The sequence below is a fragment of the Rhineura floridana genome, chromosome 12, assembly GCF_030035675.1.
Source record: "Rhineura floridana isolate rRhiFlo1 chromosome 12, rRhiFlo1.hap2, whole genome shotgun sequence".
Taxonomy (NCBI): Eukaryota; Metazoa; Chordata; class Lepidosauria; order Squamata; family Rhineuridae; genus Rhineura; species Rhineura floridana.
The window spans coordinates 34,463,610-34,485,398 of NC_084491.1; the positions used below are offsets into that span (position 1 = coordinate 34,463,610).

The window sequence follows — 21,789 nt, forward strand, 5'->3', positions numbered from 1 at the left end:
TGACCTCAGAAATTCTGAACTTACAAAGAGCCCTGATGGGCCAGGCCAAAGGCCTATCTAGCCAGGGGTTTTGTTTCTCTTGGTGGCCAACCATATGTCTCAAGATGCTTACAAGTAAGGCACAAATGCAATAACCCTCCTCTCCTACTACACCAAACTGCCTCTGAACACAGAGGCTCTATGTAGCCATTATGATGAAGAGCCACTGAAAGATGCATCTTCCATGAAGGTGTCTAATCCTTTGTATAAGTCATCTACTATAGTGGCAATCACCACATCTGTTTTGCAGCAAGGTGTTGTGTAAAAACCTCAAGTCCTTTTGTCTATTTGTGGGGAACCTTTTGGCAGTCCGGATATTGATGGACTACAGCTCCTGTCATCCCTAGCCACTGGCCATGCTTGCTGGGGCTGATGAAAGTTGCAGTCCTGCAATAACTGGAAGGCCAAAGTTTCCCCGCACCTGCTTTTCTGCCATTCAAATGTATTGGATGACAGCGATTTCTAGTATTATGAGAAAGGTGGAGGGAGAAAGCCTCATCTTGAGTATTTCATCCACATTTTAAGAAGGATGCAGAACCCGTGTGGTGTAGTGGTTAAGGTGTTGGACTAGGACCTGGGAGACCAGGGTTCAAATCCCCACACAGCCATGAAGCTCACTGGGTGACCTTGGGCCAGTCACTGCCTCTCAGCCTCAGAGGAAGGCAATGGTAAACCACCTCTGGAAACATGGAAACCCTATTCATAGGGTCGCCATAAGTCGGGATCGACTTGAAGGCAGTCCAACAACAGCAGACAAACTGGAACAGGTTCAGAGAAGGGCAATGAGGATGATCAGGGGACTGGAAACAAAGCCCTATGAGGAGAGACTGTAGAACTGGGCATGTTTAGCCTTGAGAAGAGAAGACTGAGGGAAGATATCATAGCATGCTTCAAACTTGAAAGGTTGCCACCAGAGGAAGGCCAGGATCTCTTCTCGATCCCAGAGTGTAGTGCACAGAATAATGGGCTCAAGTTACAGGAAGCCAGATTTTGACTGAACATCAGGAAAAACGTCTAAACTGTTAGAGTGGTATGGCAATGAAACCAATGACCTAGGGAGGTGGTGGGCTCTGCAACACTGGAGGTCTTCGAGAGGCAGCTGGACAGCCACCTGTAGGGTGTGCTTTAAGTTGGATTCCTGCATTGAGAAGGGGCTTGGACTCAATGGTCTTATAGGCCCCTTCCAACTCTACTCTTCTGTGATTCTATGATTCTGTGAACCTACCCAAGCAGTATCATTTCTCATTGCACAGAGTGTTGGCTAATGGGGCGGAGCTATCCAAGGGCGCCTTCTATTAATGGAGCAGAATATAAACAGAATATAGCCTTCATTTCCCAGGCTATGGTTTCATTATTAATATACTTTACAGTTCACAGGTTGTTCATTTGCTTCCATGTTTTCTCAGCTGGTGTAATCTTGCAGCACAGAGTGAGAACAGTCATAAAAATTTCCGTTTCCAGTTGAGTGTACATCCAATTCACCATGAAATGTTCTAGCTGCCGTGAATATTAAGTGCACCAGGAGCAGTTGCTGCAGGATTAACCTAGGAGGAATCCCGGCCACATTTGGCATCAGAGTGGGATGTTGAGTGGGTTGATGGAGCGGGTGGGTGACAGGTGCCAGGAGCTTACAGCCACAGGGCGAAGCAGAATGCAAAGAGGTTAATGGGCCTGAAAATATAATTGACACAGGTGAAAAAGTGAAGCATGGCAGGAGGAAGAGCAAGAAAGTGGACGTGGAAAAGGCTGTAGCTCCCAGTTATGGCTGGGAGAGAACACTCTCAGAAATCCCGGAGAGCATCTGCCAGTCAGAGTAGATAGCACTGAGCTAGATGGACCAATGGCCCCACTCGGTGTAAGGCAGCTTCCTGTGTGCCTCATGCTTTGCCTCTCCCTCTGTCATATGCTAATCTTGCAGACTAGTTGATGCCATGGGAAGGGCTATAACTCAGTGGCAGAGCAGATGCCTTGCATATAGGAAGACAGCATTTCCAGATAAGGCTGGGGAAGGCTCCTGTCTGAAGCCCTGGAGAGCGGCTGCCAGTCAATGTAAATGATACAGACATAGATGGACCAACGGTTTGGCTCAGTATAAGTCAGAGCCCTATGTTCCTAATGAGGAAATGATGATACTGGAAGAGAAATGAAAGCAGAGCAAAAAGGAGAAAATGTGGGACTGTCAGCTTCATATTGCTGGGCTGAAATTTCTCAGAACAGAATTTTCTGAGAAATTTTCTGAGCATTTTCATTTTCAGACTCCCCCCCCCCCCTTCAAACTTTGGGAGAATTTCAGGTGGTCCTTGGAGAATGTTGCATCAAATCCTCCCCTAACTTCTCTGCCCATGAACAGGGTGGGTGCAATGGTGTATGCAACCCACTATATTTTAACATGGTTGAAGGAATCAATGGGCTTCTTCTCTACTCCTCCCAGTCCTCATCTCTTAGCCCAACTGCTTTCTTCGTTCATCAGTATGAACTAGCAGAGTTTCATTCAATAGTAATGGAATCAACATTTCTCAGAAGGATTGTTTTGCATTTCTCCTGCAAATAGGATGGAGAATTTAAGGAGGCTGAAGTTGAGAAGGGTGCTGTGATATCAGGGGCTGGACCAGCAGGCATTACATCATTCATCCTCTATATATCTAGCCCATTCATGGAGGAAATGTTGGTCTGTAGCAAGAAGAAGACAAAAATTACAGTACTCCTTTTGTGACTACGTTTTCTGTGGCATGAACTTTCATAGTAGGGATGGGTGAGAATTTCGATTCAATTCGCATTTTAAGCAGAATTTATCAAATTCGCAGTTTCTGAAACAATATGAGAACCGAAAAACAGCCATCCTTCAATATTCACATTTATTAGAATTTTGGGATGCAGTTCACCATCTAAACAACATTTACAAAAATGCATATATTAGGGGAAAGTGTGCATAAAAATGAATACTTGAGTGAAAATAACATTCAAAAAGACATGAAATGATGAGAAATGGCTTGCAAAAATGTGTACATCAGTAAAAACTGCCTACAAAAATGTGTTTATTTGGAGAAATTCACACTAAAATGGTGGGGGATTTTCATGAGGATTTGTTTTTTTAAAAAAATCGCAGATCACTGCAGAAATGTAGAGGACTGAATTTAATATTAGAAAAATGAGAAACAGAGAGAAACAAAACAAACAGATTGTTCCATCCCTATTTTATGGGCAACAGTTTCCTACAGATGTGGGAAGCCGTTTTTAGCCCAAAGGCTGCGTTCCCTTTTGGGTAATATTTCAGGAGCCACATGGCAGCAGTGGGTGGTGCCAGAGGCAAAAACTGGTTGAGGAACTAATGCAGGTTTTCTCTTTGCACAGTAGGCTCATTTCTACACCCCTTCCCATGCCCCTCTCTATCCTCCATCGAGGCAAGCGAGAGTCATTATCAGAGTTAAAGGACTTATTCCAGCTAGGCAAAAACACTCCAGGAAGGTGCAAAGCATGGCTAGGAAGGGGTGTGGCCTGGAGAGATGGGTGTGGCTGGGGAGGGAGCCAGAGACAGAGCCATGGAGACACACATTTGGTCTCTGAGCCTGAGGTTTCCCATTCTTTGTCTGTGATATCTGATGACAATGACCCATTCTAGGCAATTAGTGCAAAAGACAACAGGAAGCATCTGTCCTTACCATGTGCACTTCATCCAACCAGGGAACAAAATTATGTCCCATGATGCATCTGGTTGATAAGAGGCTCACCCTCCTAATGCACAGCTCCCAGGGACTCTGTTTCCTGTAGATTCTATTGGGTGTGCAATGAGTCTTGTCAAACATTTTGGATGAGATGAATTTAGAACAAATTGCAATCTGCTTGTGCAGTGTCTTGCCTCTGGCAGGGGAAGGTTTCTTGGGAGGGGGAAACTAGTTCTTACTACCTCCCTTTATTAAGAACAGTGAGAGGCAATAGGAGCAGTTGGCAGGACAATGCGTAGACTCTCTTGAGTGCGGACACACTGCTGATTAATTTTTAACATTGTGCACATTGGCCTAACTTGTTGCCATCTTAAAAAATAATTCCAACCAGATGCTACAGCATGCTGTGGTATTTTAAGATCAGCTGGAAGGGAGAGGGGAGGGCTCCGGGCTTCCCAGCACACCCTGTGAAGCTTCATAAACTAAGTGGGATTAATCTTGGTAAAGCACTTGGTCACAGAGGCCTGGTTTGTATAATCAGATAGGATTGTTAAAGTTTCAGAAGTTGTTATCCTGAATCAACAACCCTTGTTTCCACCAGCAGGTAATCAGAGCAGGCAGGTTTCCTGTGGTCTAACTTATAAACATGGTGCATGAGAACATATATGGAGAATCCTCCTGCTAAAGGGTGACATTCAATGCTAGTTCTACTTATACATTACTAACTTAGGCTCATTCATTTCAATGGATTTACTCTGATTTGGACTTAGTTGAATGCAATCCAAATGTTGCTAGTCTTAACTGACACTCTCATGGGTTGCCATAGACATTCCTCTGATTGTGACTGAACAGGAACTCCCAACCTTATTTTAACTTGTACTTTAGGTCAAGGTAGCCAATGTTGTGCTTTCCTCAGATGTTGTGAAACACAGGCCCAATCATCCCTGGCCATTGGCCATGCTGACTGGAGCTGATGGCAGCTGGAGTCTAAAACATCTGGAGAACATCTGGTTCAGATGCAATCAACAATAGCAACTTCTTTTATGATATCATCACAGACCCAATAATTTAGGCGCAATACAGTGACAGCCTGGAAACATGCAAGAGTTCTACCCCTGAATCTTGAGAAATCTGTTAGTCTAACAGAAAGTCTTCCGGCTTTATATCTTGTCTCAGAAAGAAACGGTGATTGTAGGTTACTTTCTATCTTGCAATGCAAACAAGGTTAGGAAATGGAAATGGACTGCCTTCAAGTCTATTCCAACTTATGGTGACCCTATGAATAGGGTTTTCATGATAAGTGGTATTCAGAGAGGATTTACCATTGCCTTTCTCTGAGGCTGAGAGACAGTGACTGGCCCAAGGTCACCCAGTGAGCTTCATGGCTGTGTGGGGATTCCAAACCTGGTCTCCCAGGTCGTAGTCCAACAATCTAACCACTACGCCACACTGGCTCTCTAACAAGTTTAGAGTTTTCCCAAAATATTGCTTGAGATCATGGAATTGTATGAGATAAATTAATGATACTGGGGAATGCAAGTTGTGCTGCTGCTTAAAACATATATGGGACTTCATTTCTGCCCATCCCATCTGCAGACATGGTGATGATTTTCAACAGTCCTTCAACAGATGCTCAGTAACAGCACACTGGAAATTAAGTAACGTAAAAACCCTCAGATGTTTTCTAAAAAGAAATAGTCTCCAAATTTCCTTTAAATGCTGCTTTGAGCCAAATTTCAGTGCCAAATCTAGGTCTCAAGCAGGATATGTACAAGCATCACTGCAACAGATGTCTGCCCAAGCTTTTAAAACAATCCAAGAAAGGGGGGGGGAGTTGCTAAAGATAGGCAACGACATCCTAGCTGATGCCAAACTGGACTGGAAATAAACCAAGCTATATCCAAGCCAACTGCCAGGACGAACAGCCCCAGTGACCCTTGGGAAATGTAGTTTCACCAACACTACTAACCATTGACCTTGGGGAAACTACATTTCACAGTGGAAATGGGGCCTTTTGCCCTGGTGTTGTGCAGTGCTCCAGGCATCTGAGAAAGGAGGCAGGGTAAAACTCTGATCTTTCCTTCTCCCCATATCCAAAATCTCCTCACTACTGTTTTCACAACAGCTGGTATAGCACAGTGGGGAGGAGAGCCTGGCTGGGAGTCCAGAGTCTGTGAGTTCAAATCCCCACTCGTGTCTCCTGGGTGTAAATGGCCAGCTAAAGATCACCCTCACAGAGAGTGGCTCACGGGTTACGTGCCCTGCCACCTGTGTAGCCGTGGGCAAGCTGCATAGTCCCAAGGAGCCCAGTTGCCCCCCAGCTGGCAGTTGCGGGCAAGGAAGTGGCTGCCTTGTGCAGCTGTGGCAAGCTGAGCAGGCCCTAGCCAGCTGGGGAGGACTAGCCTCAGAGGAAGGCAATGGTAAATCCCCTCTGAATACCACTTACTATGAAAACCCTATTCATAGGGTCACCATAAGTCAGGATCGACTTGAAGGCAGTCCATTTCCATTTTACTGTTGCCACATGCATGCACACACACTGTCCAGTTAAGCGTTATTTAAAGGAAAGAGAGGAATGGGCTGGGAGATCAGGAGTTGTATGGGTGAGAGGAGGGGGAAAAGGAAGGTTGGTTGGAAAGCCAGGGATTTGTTAGGGTGCCCCGTTATGCATTGCCAAAGATGAAGATTTGCATCCCCCATAAAAAAGGACAAAAGAAGATATCAAGGTGCATTAAAGTTGCATATGATTATATGTATGCTTGCATGTTTAGAAGTGATTTAAATTGAAATACAGTACATCCCACCATATCGGGGAAGACACCAGATGACTTCTGTTCCTGCTCAGTCTGCTGACCGAGTGCTACTAACAATTGGTGGGCAACTTTAAGGCCCCTCCTGCTCTCTCTGTTTATGGTTCCCTTTCAAACAGAGGCTGTCTTCTGACAGCCTTTTAAAATAGAAACCTGACCTCTGTTAAAACAGGGCACATGGCCACTTCAGAATTTGTCTCTAGCTTTGGCAAGAATTTAGTGGGTTCCTAATGCTCCTCTCTTTGTACAGATATAGCAAGGCCCAGAGATACAAAGAGCTTTGCCAGCATCTGTTATTCTTATCTTACCTCCAAGACTGCTTATTTGATTGCTAAGGTGCTCAGTTTTAGATCTTCCCGGTGCTTAACCTAAATCTGCCTCCCCAAAATTTAAACCCATTGCTTCTTTTGGCCATATGAAGTTTCCATTTTAGTTTTTCTGGATCATTAAAAAGATCCCTCTGTGTCCATTTGTTTTCCTGCGAGGGATGTTTTACAGCTGTGCTTTTGGTACATCTTTTTTCCAAAAACTAGCAGCCCCATTAACCTCCTTTTTCATTTATCTTGTCTATCCATGGGGGAGATTTTCAAGGTATTTTAACTGCACCCCCTTGGCTTACTATGCAGGGTCACAGCCAGGTCACTGTGTGTTTGTGATGCATTCAGAATTCTGGCCATTGTTGCAGATCTTATTTTTTTTTCCCACACAAACACTTCTCCCAACATAACAGCTCCGTTTTCTTTCAATGACTGATGATGTTGTGCTTTTGCATACACTCAAGATGTGAAATCCATAGTAGGTGTGGTAAAGACATTGTTTTTCTAGATCAGCCTTCTTCAACCTGATGCCCTGCCCTCCAGATGTTTTGGATGACAGTGCCCACCATCAGGGATGATGTAGTCCAAACATCTGGAGAGCACCAGGTTGTGGGGAGGCTACTCTAGGTCAAGAAAAGCTAGCATTCCTTGAAGTTTTGCAGTGTGCATGTGGCTCACTTGATTCAGACATCTGAAGATGATGGGTTATATCCAGTGTTCCCTATCTGCTAACACAAGGGCTCTTGCACTAGTGGATGGATAAGCTTTAAAGTGGTGCGACAAAGGAATCCAATGCCACAGTTGCACTACTTAGTGGAAACTTGTTGTGCAACACATTACAAAATCTATGGCACAACAAAATCACCAGCAACCTGCTTATGCGTTCTCTTGTGCAACAATGTTCTGCTGGTGCAAAACATGTAACCAGAGGAACAAATATACTGTTAAGTGACTTTAAATTAGTGCTTCGTGTTTACTCCTCTCATATTGTTAAGAACGTATGTCATAATAAGAGCCCTGCTGGATCAAGCCAATGGCTCATCTAGTTGAGCATCAGTGGCCTGGCCTCCCCTTGGGTATGAAAGTTGGCTTACAAATTTGAAATATTAAATAAATTCATGCATACTATGGCCTGGATTGGGGTGGATCTGTGCAGCCCCTCTGAATAATCTGTGAATGGCCCTGCTTTGAGGCAGCATATTAAACCAGGTGGCCACTTGGTCCTTCCCAACCATATGAAAGAGTGGGAAATTATCATGAGGCTTAATAAAATTAAGTAGAACTTAATCCAGATGAGACCGATTGTTGAGGATGAGCAATTCATTAGATCTAGGTAGGTGGTTGTCTTGTCTCAGAAGAGGTCCTGTCTGAAGGTTCATGTTGGAAGCTTAAAGATTCTCCGGGACATAGCTCTCTGCTGCTTGATTTTCTTGTTGCATTTGTGCCAAGCTGTACCTTATTGCAGCATCGCATTTATGTCAGCTGCAGCACTTACCAGAACATTAATAAAAAATTGTTTGCCATGATGGATATCCTAATAACCTCCCACTAGAATGTAGTAATGGACTTTATGGACCCTACCTGCAAAGGGGCAGCTTCTTTAATTGTTTGCACACTATGGCTTCAGTCCTTGTTGCACTGTTGGGGGGGTTTCCCACCCTTTGGGTCTTTTCTCTGAAGTTTTGTACTTCTGCAAACCTTGAGGTGCCCCCATGTTTTCTGATACCCCCTTATTTTATCTGGATGGTGCCTTTTTGGCTACATAAGGACTGGCACTTGGAAAATTGAGTTTTCTCTTAGAATATATGATTAGCTCAGGATAGCTGTCTCTGTTAGCATGTCCTGAGTATCTGTTTTACTTTCAGCAAAGGAAGCTTTGAAAGAGAAGATTTAATTCTAAAATATTTATAGAAGCACTGAGATTACTTGAGCAGTCTGGCATTATTCCGGCCCTGCACACATTCACCTCTGACTATCATGCAGTCAGATGCAAACCTGTTTCTTTTATTTTCCCCCTCTCTTCCCCCCCCATTTCTTGTGTGGTATCACCGTGAACTGAGGGGATGGGTTGGCTTTCAGAGGCAAGGGTTAAGTGCTTTGTTCTGTATGTGGCTAATCTTAGGGCATCTTGAGATTTTCCTGGCTGAAAAGCATCACAGAAATGATAGCCTACGGCAGAAGTTGAACGAGCTCTTCAGAGTCCACTAGGAAGCCACAATCGGTTATAGAGGTGATGAAAGAGATTCAGTGCACATGTTCAGAGAATGTGGCAAGGCAAATCTAGGTGTTTGGAGGAGAAACCGTGGCTTAATGCACTTTTTGCATGCAGAAGGTCATTCGTTCAATCCCTGGCATCTCCAGGTAAGGCTAGGAGAAACCTCTGCCTGTCAGCTTCCAACCCTGCTGCAGACCACACAGAGGGAGCTCCCAGGCACCCCCCTACAACCGTGCCATCCCTCGACACCTGCCTGCACACCCCACCTACCTCTCCCATTGGGGTGAATGCTGGCTTTGCTGCACACATGCCTGCCATCAACCAAGATGGTGGCCAAGGCTTCCCTAAGGGGCCGATGCCTCCACCGCCATCTTGGTTGATGATAGGCATGCGTGCACAGTGTGGCCAGCATATACTGCAGTGGGAGGTAGGTACGGGCAGGCGCAATGGGCCTGGGGCAGGCTGGTGCCCAAGGGCCAGGGCTGGCCCCAGGCATGCCAGGGCCCTTGGGCATCAGCTGGCCTGGGCCCTGGCATGTGTGTGTGTGTGACCCCCCACCTACCTGTCTCCTGTCTTTTAGCATTTCCATTAACCGAGATGGCAGCCATGGTTTCCCTAAGGGGATGAAGCCTGTGCCACCATCTTGGTTGATGGCACACGTGCATGCTACGCACGCGCATCTCTGCCATCAACCAAGATGGCGGCAGGGCTTCAACACCTTAGGGAAACCTCAGCCGCCATCTTCATTAAGGGCAATGTTAAAAGACAGGAGACAGGTAGGTGGGGCGAGGGAATGGTGGGCAGGTGGAAGCTCCTGCCCTGCGATCTGCACCCCCAATCCTGCCGTGGATCACAGAAGTGGAGAGGAGGGGGCCCTAAGGGGCCCCTGTAACCCCAGGGGCCCTTGGCCAGGGCCCCACCTGGCCGCCCTTTAGAACCGGCCCTGCCAAGTGCCCAATTATGCCTGGTGTGAGCCCTGGGAAAACCCCTTCTCTGACCATGAAGAGCTGCCACTGGTCAAAGTAGATAGTACTGAGCAAGACGGAACAATGGCCTGATTCAGTAGAAGGGAGCTTCTGCTCTTCCTCCTGCCAGCATTACCCTCAGGTAGGGATGTAGGACAATTTCCGTCCCACTCTGTGTTTGCCGTCATCAGTGCTGGTTCCATTTTGCTACAGATTGGCTTCCGCTGAAACCTATGCTATTTGTCCCATTATCTGGTACGGCTGAAACTAATGTAAATAATTACATCACTGATGTCAAAACATTTCAAACACAATGCAGAAAATACCATAATTATTTACATAATGTTTGCAGACTAAAAAACAATAGTGAATACCACCCATCTTCACTTATGTGATTTCCATTTCTGACCTTGCACAAACATGGGGACTGAGGCAACATCTGCTCCCATTTCACTTTCTGACAGAATTCTCTGACATCCCCACCCTGTTACACATGTACATTTGAATCTCCACATGCGTGTATGTCCAGTGGAAACTCAAACGCCACCCGAGAGTGTAGTGGAACCTTTTGCTGGAATTAAACCTGCACATCACTCTTCGGTGTGTATAACCTTACCCTTAACCCCAATGAACCACACAAAGAGTAAAATAAAGATGGGTTTATTAAAAGAAGATACAGGAAAAATATTGTGTTTACAATTACAATCTATATGAGCAGCATCTAACTTTACCCCAGTCATTCATTCCCTAACGCTATAGATAGAATAAGGCAGAGATCCTATGCATACTGTTAGGGATGGGTGAGAATTTCAATTCAGTTTGCATTTTAAGCAAAATTTATCAAATTCACAATTTCCGAATCAGTATGAGAACTGAAACACAGCCATCCTTCAAAATTCGCACTTATCAGAATTTTGGGATGCAGTTCACCAACTAAACGACATTTACAAAAATGCATATATTAGGGGGAAATGTGTGCATAAAAATGGATACATAAGTGAAAATAACATGCAAAAAGGCATGAAAGGATGAGAAATGGCTTGCAAAAATGTGCACCTTTGTCAAAACTGCCTACAAAAATGTGTTTATTTGGAGAAATTGGCACTAAAATGGTGGAGAATTTTCATGAGGATTTTTTTAAAAAAAAACATCACAGATCGCTGTAGAAATATAGAGAACTGAATTGAACATTGGAAAAACGGGAAACTGAGAGAACCAAAAGAGACAGATCTTTCCATCACTACCTACAGTACATTCAGAGTTGCATCAAGTCACACAGTGAGAAAAAGAAGAGAAAGATAAGAGTTGAGGGTGAATATACCTTCCCTGAAGACTGTGGTGAAACTCTAAGGTCAGACTGGAACTTCCATATGTGAACTAAAGCTCCACTCTTTGGTTCATCTCCTTGCTTAGGTCCTGAACCAAAGCCCCTCGAGGACAATGTGAGTCTTTCTATTGACTTCAGTGGGCTTAGGATCAGGACCTCAATGCATAGCTGCTCTTGTGCAATTTCTGCTCATCCCTCTCCCACTGTAGAGTCCAAGGTGTTGTGCCACTCTCAAGGCTTTGGAGCTGGGTCGAGACCACTCCAAGGCCTTGTGAATTTGCCCTGTCATTTGCACAACCAAGCTATGGTTTCATCTTGGTCTTTGCCTAGATCTTGCGAGCTGGGGAGAGGGGGTCCACTTGGTTCCTCCTTCTTCAATAAAAAACATACAAGGGGAAAACAGGTATCACTCCTACCTCCCCTATAACCCTCAAGACTAAGGAATTAGAAACAGGCCAAGATCCATTCTAAAGTTTTTGGCCTAACTCCAAGACTAAGGGTTTTCTTTGACTGTTTGCACATATCCATATAACTTTTTTTTTTTTACAAAATAATAACTTACCAGTGTCTTGACATAACTGCTAAGTAAGCTGGTCATCTGTATCCTAAGGAATTCAATAAACATCTGAATACATTCAGACCTTTGAGCGTTCCTTGTCATCCAGAGAATTTGCAGTCAGAAGAAGAAGCAAGTAGTTTAATGGAGCATTTAAGTTGTACTATGGGCTTGATTTATTTCTATGGCATTCATGTTCAATCTTTGTGTCGAATTATTTTCCAAAGACATCAGTTCCCATTAGCCCCAAGCAGCATGGCCAATGTTCAGGAATGAGGGGAGTTGTCCTATAATGTCTGGAACACAAGCATCTGCCTTATACCTTGTCAGACAACTGGTCTATCCAGCTGTTTATCCCACACTGACTGGCAGTGTATCTCTATAGTTTGAGGCAGTACTCTCTCCCACTCCTGGAGATGCCAGGGATTGAACCTGCAAGCTTTTGCTTGAAAAGCAGATGTTCTACCATACAGCTACGGTCCCTCCCCAAATTCTACGTAATCAGGAGGACCACAGGATCTCCATCCCAGAACTAAGATTTCTTTAACTGAATGATTGAGAGCTCTACCATTAACTCCTTCTCATGCTCAGATTGATTTTCATCTGAGCAATACTTAGAAAATGTGAAAGAGAATGCAAGGCAGGGGGAGAATATTGTGCTCTCTGGCATTCTCCTGCACAGAAGCAACAAGAAGCATTTGCACAAAATGCATTAAGCAGGAGACTCCCAAACCAAGGAATGCCAGGCCCACTGGACACATCCCTTCCCTGTCGAGACACGAGCTTCACAGGGAGAGATGCATTCTACTTCTCCAGGGGCAGCTGGCAAAAGTATGCCAGCCTGAGAGGAAAGGCCATTTGAAATAACTGCAGTGTATTAAAAAAGGTTGTGGTGGGGAGGGAGGAGTGCAGGGAAGGGACCCAGGGGCTACCGCATTGCCATGGCTTTAAATTACCGAGTAGGAGGATGAAAATAAAAGAGAGGACGGGGGAGAGAGAGAGAACGGGAGGAAGAAGAATTGCCATTGTTTTTCCAAGCAGATGGGAAAGTTCAGGGGATCAGAAAAAGACTATTATTATCTCAACTCGGTAGCGACAAGACATGAAAGGAATGGGATTTTTCCCCCTCTCTACCTATGTGTGGGACACTGGCAGAATTCATTTCAGCAAGTAGCAGAGAGAGAGAGAGAGAGAGAGAGAGAGAGAGATCTTCAACGCTAGAAAGAAGGGGAATTATCTCCATAGCTGGACAGCAGCCTCTACTTTGGTGTGTGTTTTTGTCCTCTCTCCCCCCCCCCCTTTCGTTCTGATGCCCCAGGAGTTTTGCCTTCTGCAAAAGGGGAGAGAAGAAAAAGAACACACCTGAATCTTTTGTTCTAGATATAGACAAACATTCATTATGTCTGCTGCTGGTAGGGATGGGTGAATCTGTCCATTTTGGTTCCTCTCAGTTTCTCAGTTTTCCAATCTTAAACAACATGAATTCAGTTCTCCTCCATTCCACGTCAGTTTGTATTTAAAAAACAAAACAAAAAAATAAGTCCTCATGCACATTCGTCAGCATTTTAGTGCAGATTTTAGTGCAAACGTATTTGTATGCTATTTTGCCTAATGCATGCAGCTTTGCAAAGCAATTTCCCCTTATGCATTTCTGCATGTTATTTTCACCAATACATGCATTTTATGCAATCTTTACCCCAGTATGTGCATTTTGCACACGTTATCTGGCTGGAGAACAGCCTTGCAAAATCTGGAAAAGTGCAAATGACTTGTTTCAGTTCAACTGTCATTTAGGAAAGTGTGAATTAGGGAGATTCACCATTCAATGTCAACTGAATCAAATGTCTCCTCCAGCCCTAGCTGCTGGCACTATCCTGCTCAGCGCGGAGTCATCCTGAGCCTCACTGGGCTCCACGGGAGCTGAGGATGCTCAGATACCCACAGGCTACAGCCCTCCATTGTGAGAAGCAAGTGGGAAGAGGGGAGAAAAAGAGGAGGAAGACTAGCATATGAAAAGAGCCAGGTTATTTGTCTGGCTAACACTTTGAGTGATTGATATATTGCAAGAGCCCAGAAACTGAAAAGTTCCAGTGACCCCCCTGTGCACAGGCATTAGAATCCCCTTGGGAAGGCGCCATAGCTCAGTGGTATGTTGTATTATTTTTTTTTCATGTGAAAAGTCCCAGGTTCAGGCTGATATGCTAGCATTACTCAGAGCAGACCCACTGAAATTAATTGACATGGCTCACTTTAGTTTATTCATTTCAGTGGGTCTGCTCTGAGTAGGACTTGGTTAAATACACCCGATATCATTGGCATTTCCAATTTAAAAAAAGGTCAGGTGGCAAGTGATGGAAAAGACCTTTGTCTGAGCCTCTGGAGAGCTGTTGGCCGTCATGGCCAAACAAGAGGCAACACTAATTGCATGGATAGAATTAACATGTACATTTGGGGGGGGTATAGGAAAGGGTCATAGTTCAGCAGCAGCTCACATGCGTTGCATGCAGAAAGTCCCAGGTTCAAGCCCCAGCATCTCCAGGTAGGGCTGGGCAAAGATCTCTAGCTTATTCTCTGGAGAGCCGGTGCCACTCAGTGTAGTCCATGCGAGGTATAACAAGACTCAGTCCCTGGCATCTCCAGGGAGGACTGGGAATGTCCCTTGTCTGAAATCCTGGAGAGCTGCTGTGAGTCAGTGGAAACAATGTGGAGCTCGGTAGACCAGTGGTCTGACTCAGTATAAGGCAGCTACCTATGCAAACAGCAGTCACATTGGGGGTGAGTAGGTTCTGACCATCAGTGGGATCTTGGGGTTTAGAGTATCTAGCCGTTCCCAATAGTATTTGCCTTGGAATGGAAACCTCATACCCCAGCCCTTACAAACCTGCTGTTGTTTGGGGCCCTTGGGACCGTTATTTACTTTCTCCCCCTAAAGTGTGGGCATTAGTTGCATGCCTGCAATTAAACATCAGGTCTAGTTTGGTGCTTAGAATGCCCAATACTTGGATAGATGGTCCAATGGTTTGATACGGGATAAGGCAGCTTCATGTAGAATCATACAGTTGCAGTGGGTCTTATAGGACATTCAGTCCAATCCCTGCATGACGCAGGAAATCTAGGGCTAAAACATCTCCAACAGGTTGTTGTCCAGCTTGAAGACCTCCGGGGAGGAAGAACATGTAGACAATTGGTTCCTTTGTCAAACTGCTCTTACCAGTGATAAAGCTCTCCTAACATTCAACCAGATTTTACTCTCCTGTAACTTAAGTGCATTAGATAGAGACTTGCTCTCTTGATACATACATACCGAACAGTGGTTTTCAAATTGTGTTCTGGAACCTGGAAATACCCAATGAAATTAACTGAATCCTTCTGGAAAGAGCAGATTAACTCAATTCCACTTGATTATTGTTCCAACATGTCAGTGAAGGCTGCTCCATTAGGGCAAATGGGGCATTGTTGTGCCAAATTCAGTTTGCCCTCAGCCTGCCCGCAACTGCCTGCCTGTCTGCATTCTTACAATCAATCCAGAGGGTGGCACAACTTGTCATCTGTCTCCTCTCCTCAGTCTCAGAGTTGAAGAACTCAGGAGGAGAAAGGATTTAGACAAAACTAGATACCTGCTGTTGGCTCTAGCTCCACCTACTGTTTGGCTTCTACTGTTTTCGCCCTACGAGGCACAATGGGCACCAGCCACCACTGGTTCCACTCCATTTGAATTCTGGCATATCACTAATGGGTTTTGCAAAATCCCTCCTGCACACTGTTGTGGGATGGGACAGGCAACTGCATTCCTCTTCAAGTATTTTCCCCAGCACCTCTTGAATTCTGCTGCCCAGAAGCCTCTGGTGTTGTGTCCTGGGCTGGGCTTCACATGGAGCCCACCTTCACTTAGTACTGGACTCAGCTGGGAACAGGCAGAGAGGCTGTAGGAAGTAAGGCAAGGTGCCACTGGGAATGAAAGAGGCCATTTTAGGGCTTTTGAGCTTGGCTGAGTCCCAGAGATAGGACTGAGGCAGAATCAGGCTAGATTAACAAAGACCATGGAAAAGTTGCAAAATGTTGTGTATATGGGTAGGTGAGTGTGTGTGTAAGAGAAAAAGAGAGAGAGAGATGGCCTTTATCTGTCTGAAAGCTGACCTAATTTGATCTTCCCAAAACAATACACAAACTGTTGCAAAACTATCCTTCAAAATTCACACTTCTCTGAGTTTTGTGATGCTGTTCTCCAACCAAAAAAAATATATGTACACAAAAATGCATATACTAGTGGAAAGTGTGCATAAAAAGGAATATATTAGTGAAAACAACATACTAAATGCATTATACTGGGTGAAGCTGCTTGCAAAATGTGTATATTAGGCAACATTGCATACAAAGGTGTGTACATAAGGAGAAATGCTCACTAAAGCACTGACATGTTTTTTTGTGAGGACTTTTTTAAAGAAATCACAAGCCAGTGGGGAAATGTGACACGCTGAATTTAGGATGGGAAAAATGAGAAACCAAAACTGGCAAATTGGTCCATCCCTACCCTTGCTGTACATGCAGGTCAGCAGTGCACTGCAATTCCAACCCACAGTGCCGGATTCTGCAGCTGCCTGCCCTTCCTTCCATTCCTCCATTCACCAAACATTCATCCATCTGTGCAGGGCAACAATCTGAATGTTTTGCCCAGACATGGAGATATCAGTGCTGTGAAACCTAAGGGGCAGGGCAAAGCCAGTGGGCTGGAAAATAGCATGTCTGGCAGGGGAAAAAAATAAAGATGAACATGATGGAGGGGTGGCAGCAATCATCACTGCTAGCCTTGCCTAAATTCAGATTATACATCTACCTCTGTGTAAATGGAGCAAAGCAGAGGGAACGTTGGAAGCTGCTGAATACTGAGTCAGACCAACGGTCCATCTAGCTCAGTGTTGTCTGCACTGATTGGCCCTCTAGGGTTTCAGACAGGGAGTCTTTCCAAGTCCTACCTGGAGACTTCAGGGATTGAACTGGGGTCCTTGCACATGCAAAACACATGCTGCACCACTGAGCCACGGGTCTTCCTGGGCCTACTGGGGGAGGGCGCCAGAAGGAACCATGAGCTGCCTGGCCCAGTGACTTCAAACCCATTGTGATGTGTGGAATGATTGTGCCTCCAGAAGGCAGCACTAGACATGATTCTCTGGCTGTGTTTCTGTCAAAGCATCTGCCTTTTGCAACAGAACTGCAAGCTGCTGCATGCTGTTGGGTTGACAGCTGTCACGGCAAAGGACTCTGGGTCCATTCCCCAGATAAGACAGCTTGTTTTCTCTGATGTTGCCACTGCTTGCTGTTATAGAACCAAAAAGAGATGAAAGAGCCACTTTAGCCCCCTCTGCCATAGTACCCACGCATTGAGTGTGGTCCAGGACACAGAATATAGCCTTGGGAACTGCCTCGGAGGGCAGAAAAAGCTTGCCAATAGCCACAGTGGCCTGTTTGGGACAAAAAAAATCCAAAAGCAACGTCTTACAGCACCTTTGTTATGGGCCTGCATTGATAGGTAGTAAAAGGTTGCCGACTTCCGTGAAGAACAGCTGAGTTTTAGAGAATGTACAAAGCTGCCCTATACTGAATCAGCCCATATAGTTCACCACTGTCTACACTGACTGGCAATAGCTCTCCAGGATTTCAGACAGAGAGAGGTCTTTCTAAGCCCTAGTTAGAGATGACGGGGATTGACCCTGGGACCCTCTGCCTGCAACCTATGTTCTGTGCCACTGAGCTATGGCCATTGCTCTAATGCAGGGGTGGCCAACATTTGGGGGATGTGGCATGACACAAAATGGCTGCCACATCTCAAAGAGCAGATGAGACTGCAAAATGGTGTAGGCCTCTCCCCCACATCAGCCCACCATCAATGGAAGGAAATGCATCTGCATCAGCCACCACCATGCTTACTCACAGCAAGAAGCTTTATGCACCAGTCCTCTGCTGAGATTGGAAGGGAGCAGGGTGTCCAGTCCTGGGATCCCATGAAATTTTTAAGGGTGTGTGTTCAATATAGGAGAGGCAAAGCCAGTACAAGCAGGAATTGAGCAGGAAGAGCAGTCTGTCATGCACTGTGGGCTTTGGAGGTATGTTTACCGAGACTTTTCATGAGCACCATGTAAGCTACGTGCTGTGGACAAAGGACACGGAGAAGGCAACAGCAACAGCAAGGCTATGCTGGGCTTAAACCAAGGCCGGTAGCACTAGCATGGACCAATGGCATCAGTAAGCATCATCATTGTCTCTGCTCACCACCACTGTCTCGGGGAAGTGGTGAGGCTGTCCTTCCTTTTCCCCAGTGGTAGGTGCCCCATTCACAGTGCACTGCATCACTGGAACTACAGTATCCATGATGCAATTCAACTGCAAGTAGCACATGCACCTAAGGCAGCATCTAAGGGAGAGATGGTGAACCTGTGGCCCTCTTGATGTTGTTTGACTCCAATCAGCCCCATCCAGGGTGGCCAATTGTCAGGGATCATGGACTAGAACAGCATCTGGGTCACAGCAGGGTGCAGTGTACTCAGTGCAAAATACAAATCAGTCCCTCCCTGCTGCTACTAACTGGCTGCTGCCAAGTAGCGATAAAAGAATAGGGAGGCTCCACTCCTCACTGTAAAGACTTCTGCTTGATCAGAGATTCTAGGAGGGAACCTGCAGGGTTGAGCAGCTAGTTCAATGCCCATTCACGTACACAGCAAAAAAAATGTAAGGACCACCTTCGTTCTGGTGTTATGATTGTTAATGCAGTAAGAATAATGTGCAATGATTTAACAAAGGATCCACAGCAACTGCACCATGCAGAACTCATAATGGGTGACTACTAGGGATGAGGCACAAGTTCAATGCAGTTAGAATTTAAAGGTAAACTTATCATTCATACATTCATTCATCCGTTCCTTTATTAAATCTATTTCCTGCCCTTCCTTCCAGTAGGAGCCCAAACTTACCAAATTCATGCTTCCTGAAACAATATGTGAACCAAAACATAGCCATCCCTCAAAATGTAAGTTTCTCTGAATCTTGCAATGAAGTTCTCCAGCCAAGTAATGTATGTAAAATTTATATACTAGGATAAAAAATGATACGTGAATGAAAATAATATACAAACGTGCATTATATTATGGGGAATTGCTTGGCAAAAACGTGTATATTGGGCAAAACTGTATAAAAATGTGTTTAATAGGAGAAATTTCCAGTAAAATGCTGAGAAATTTTCATGTGTTTTTTTTAAAACTGCAAATTGCTGCCAAAATGTGGAGAACTGAATTTAAGAGGTGCTATCCAATGCTGGCCCACCTAAGAGTAGATCCACTGAAGTTAATGGCCATGACTAACTTAGGTTTATTAATGTCAATAGGTCTACTCTGAATAGGACTTACTTGACTACAACCCAAGACTGAAAACATGAGAAACTTCAACTAACTTCTACTCAGAGAGTAGACCCATTGAAATTAAGGGACCTAAGTCAGTCATGTCTATGAATGATAATGGCTGTACACAGAGTAGAAGTTGGTTGATTATGAACCTAGCGGTGTGTTGGCCTTACACCTCTACCCTGCTATATAGCACATCCCCTCACTCTTCTGGTAGCTCCTGGCACATTAAACCAACAAAACCAACAAAAAAAGGTGAGATTTAAGAATTGTCTCCAGCGCTGAGCATGGTTCACCTGTCTGGCACAGAACTAGAGACACACACCCTACACCCGGTGCCTGCCTCTTCCTGTCCTACTGAGACACCGCAGGTCACTCCAAGCAGCACTCTTTTATCAGGGCTTCCCCCCCCCGTTTCGCTTAATTTCAACATTTGCTCCTTGTCTTATGAAAAATTTGAAATTTATTTACAATCAGTTCTCTGCTCGCCTCCCAGTCGGCTGCCCCCTCCTTTCCCCCTTCCCTCCCTTCTTCTCATATATTTCTGACAGGTGTCAGGTAGCAAATTCCTAATTTGATGAGCTAGATCTATCCTGCAGGCAAAAATAAAAAAGGGGCACGAGGAAAGAGCAAAGCAAAGCAAGAAGGAAGAACTAGAAATATGTGGCTAACATTTAGTTTACTGCTTCTGTATTCCCCAACCCCCTGGAGGCGGGTAGCAAAGAAAGACAACATCTGACCTCTTCTGTTCTTTTTTTTGGAAAACATTGTCCAGTCTGCCATGATTGTGGGTAAGCTTGAATAAGTCCCTGTTTGGGGGAATCTCCTGCATGGGAGTTTGGACCTGCTTTATGGGAGGAAGTGGGGATGCCCAGCATAGACTTAAGAGCAAAAAGGCTGAGGGCAAGGGTAGAGAAGCTTTGTCAGCCCAAGGGCAACATTCCCTTCTAGACAACCTCCCAAGGGCCACAAGCCAGTGGTGTGTGGGGCCAGAGGCAAAAGCAGGCAAAGCAACTAATGTAGATGTTTCCCTTTGTACAGCAGACTAAAATATTTCAGGCATGAGGAGGCCCAGGGAGTGGGCATGGCCTAGGAAAACAGGGTGTGATGTGAGGAGAGTTCCAAGGACCAGATACAGAGGCTGGAGGGCCTCATTTGACCCGTGGGCCAATGGCTCCCAACTCCTGCTATCAAACAATAATAATATTTTCTACACACACCTCTTCATCCTCCAACCAGGCAAGCAAGGAACATTAGCAGAGTTCAAGGACACGTTATGGACAGACAAAAGCACTCAGGGTATGAAGCTGGGCCAGTGAAAGGGGTGGCCTAGGAAGAGGGCTGAGGACCATATAGAGAGGCCCAGAAGGCAGCTTCCACATCCCAGCCCTTAGGCAATGTACTCCTGTCTTCTTGCTTACTTGCTTATTTGGACTTACAGCCTATCAGTAGAGACTGGTCCAATGTCAGTGGTGCAGTGAATCCGCTCCAGATTTTCATCTGAACTTTCAAGGAGCTGTCCAAGGTGCAAGCTGGACGTGAGTACATCCTCACTCTCCCCACTTACTATGCCCAGCAACTGGTATTCAGAGAGTGAAAGGAGAACACAATTCAGGATTCTAAATCACGGAGGAAGCCTACAAGCATAAAGGAGACTCCCCTCTTCAATACTTTCTCCAACCTGTGGACAGTGAGGTGGGGGGCGGCGGCAGGGGAGACACCAGTAGGGACAGAGCCAAGATGCTTCCAGGTGCAGAGAACTCTAAAGCTGAAAAGCTGGGCTGCTGCTGGAAGGAAGGACGGGATATAAATCTAATAATAATAATAATAATGTGGCCACCATCTGTGTACGCTGTTGCGGATGGTGCACAGGTGGCATCATTCATGGTGGAACACAGTGAAAGAAAGGATTTTTTGGCCCAGGCTGTTAATGCCAATCAGCAGTTGTCAGTAGTGGATGGTCTATTAGGGCAAGTGGGGCACCCTCCTACCCATCTCAGTCTGCTCTCAGCCAGCCCCCTATCTCTTTACTTGTAACAGGCTCTGCCTGTCATTACCTCTGGCTCCACCTACTGTTGACCTCTCTGCCTTGCACTCTACTGCCATTGGGCACTAGCCAACCACTGGCAGCTATTCCTGGTCATCTTTCTGTTTTTAACCCGATCAGGGCCCAGTAGCTCTCACATGGTGGGTGTCTCCAGACAGCAGCTTATTTTTATTTATTTTATTTATTTTATTATCCTTGTATACCGCCCCATAGCCGAAGCTCTCTGGGCGGTTTACAGTAACTAAAAACATTAAAACAAATACAATTTAAAACAGATCTTATAAAAACAATTTCAAACACAATTTAAACATTTAAACAGTAAAAAACACATGTTTCAGGCACTGCCAGTTGCATGATTGATTTATGCTCTTTCATGTTCTCTGTTTGGCCAATCCTTTCTGTCTTGCTAAGTTGACAATTTCTTCAAGTACTCCCCAACACTACCCTCTGCCTCTTTCTC

The 21,789-nt window shown here is 45.2% G+C and overlaps 1 protein-coding gene across 8 annotated transcripts in view; it reads left to right on the top strand.

Annotated features, from left to right (window-relative positions):
* The window catches only part of NTM (neurotrimin), a 1,016,090-nt gene that overhangs the window by 912,046 nt on the left and 82,255 nt on the right, over window positions 1-21,789 (top strand). The window lies entirely within an intron of this gene.